The sequence below is a fragment of the Nicotiana tomentosiformis genome, chromosome 6, assembly GCF_000390325.3.
Source record: "Nicotiana tomentosiformis chromosome 6, ASM39032v3, whole genome shotgun sequence".
NCBI classification, from domain to species: Eukaryota; Viridiplantae; Streptophyta; class Magnoliopsida; order Solanales; family Solanaceae; genus Nicotiana; species Nicotiana tomentosiformis.
Window position 1 is genome coordinate 102162068 of NC_090817.1, and position 1880 is coordinate 102163947.

At 36.7% G+C, this 1880-nt stretch overlaps 1 long non-coding RNA gene across 1 annotated transcript; it reads right to left on the minus strand.

Annotated features, from left to right (window-relative positions):
- Window positions 1-333: 333 nt before the first annotated feature.
- Window positions 334-1546, minus strand: LOC117278862 (uncharacterized). The gene is made up of 2 exons (XR_004509221.2): window positions 1211-1546; window positions 334-805 (listed from the first exon to the last, which is right to left on the minus strand). It is a non-coding gene; the product is annotated as an uncharacterized lncRNA (long non-coding RNA).
- Between the last annotated feature and the right edge of the window lie 334 nt (window positions 1547-1880).

Sequence of the window (1880 nt, forward strand, 5' to 3'; positions counted from 1 at the left end):
AATTTCATTGGGGCATGTGCATTTGGATTAACCCAAACGATAAATCAATATGTATGCAAGAATGCCGAAATACTGATTTCACTAAGTTAGCACCAAAAGGATCATCTTGTTTAGACCATTAACAAAGTGAGACCATGTCTGATATAGACCTTGAATTCGTTGGTCCAGTACGCTGTAAAGCCCATTTATTTTTTCGAGTTCCTACATAGGCCCAATTGCATTTTGCACAGACTAGGCGCAGACTCAACATTCTAGGCATAGTGCCTGGGCCTCCAATTGTGCCCGGTAATATGAGAAATTGAACAAATTAAAAGGTGAATTTAACATAAAGTGAATCAATTAATTACAAGAATGCATGTAACCACAATTAATCATATAACTTGTCAAATTTAATCATGAATTACAAAAAACAAAACTAGTAATGAAATCAAATCTAAGCCTTAATCATCTTGCATCAAGAAAAACCATTCCGACTCGTATGCTTTTGCATATGCTCATGATGAATTGTCATGCCAAGTTCAGTAAGTCATGTGTCAGAAAATACCCCCGTTTCACAACATGCTACTGGTGTTTCATTAATCTAAGCATTCATCCAAACTCACAAATGAAAACTTCATTGGATATTTTTTTTTTGATTTGCACCGGGTGTCCAAGTCTTTTTGAGACCCGACTAATCCCGGGGGTGCACAGGCCCTCGGCAAGGAGTTTCCCGCATGGCCCTCAGAAATTGTTTGCATCCAGTGGGTTTCGAAGACCTTGAAAGGGAGCAAACCCCAAGGCTCAAGTCAATTGTCACCAGGCCAACCTGAGGGTTAAAAAAAAAAAACTTCATTGGATATTATACTCATAAAAGGGAAAACTAAAACAAAATCAGTAGCAAAGACAAGATGATTCAATTACCCCATTGCTTGACTAAAGGATTCAACTACCCCAATGCTTAAACACAGAAACAAAAATGCTTTCAAACCAAGGTGGTTAGCTAAACTCACAATACGGTTCTAATTAAGATAGTGGATTAAACTCACTCACGCCATGTTCAAAACACTCCATTGTTCTTCAAACAAACATCCAATTTAAGTTGGAGTATACATTCATTACATGGTGAGTTAATAGAAGAATCAGAAATTGAGCATGTCAAAAGAAATGCAACAAAGATTCAGCCACTTTAAATCAGTCAAGCAGAACATAATACAAGGGAGTTTTGACTTACTTAAATGAAATAGCAAAATATATTCCAAAACAGATGCAGAATTCCAAATTTGGACAAAGTTTTAGCAATTCCAGCAAGAAAATCAGCAGTCCTTGATGTAGCAAACAAAACAACAGAAAAAGCAACAAGAACTGGATCTGGAACCCCGCGATGCAGTCAGCAGCACTTAACAGTGATCTCACAAATGTTTAAGCAAGAAACTAGGAGTGCTAAGCTAAAAACAAAGAAGCAAAAATTTAGTATCTTGAAGAAGTTTTGGATATTTTAGAACTCTTCTTCAATATTTGTTGAAGCTTTTGGCTGCCTTTTTTTTTGAGTGCTTAACGTGTGTGTGAGTGAGAAGATATGAGGTCCCTATATTTCAAGAAAAGAGCATCTTTTAAAACTGATTTGGACAGCTGTTCCATTCAGATATTCCTCCATAGTTTTTCAGCCCTTTTAACTTCTGTATTTTAACCTTTTTGACCCCAGATTTGACCTAAACTCTTTATTTTGTTGCATTTTAGTCGCTCACCCTATCTCTAGAACCTTCTTAGGCAGTTATAGACTAAGATCCTTTGAAGTTTTAATTCCTAAATGCCCCTTATACTCCCTGTTATATACACCTTTCTTTTACTTGATCGATATCTAATTGCATGGGCCCAGACTACTGCCCTTCACTAGAAACCTA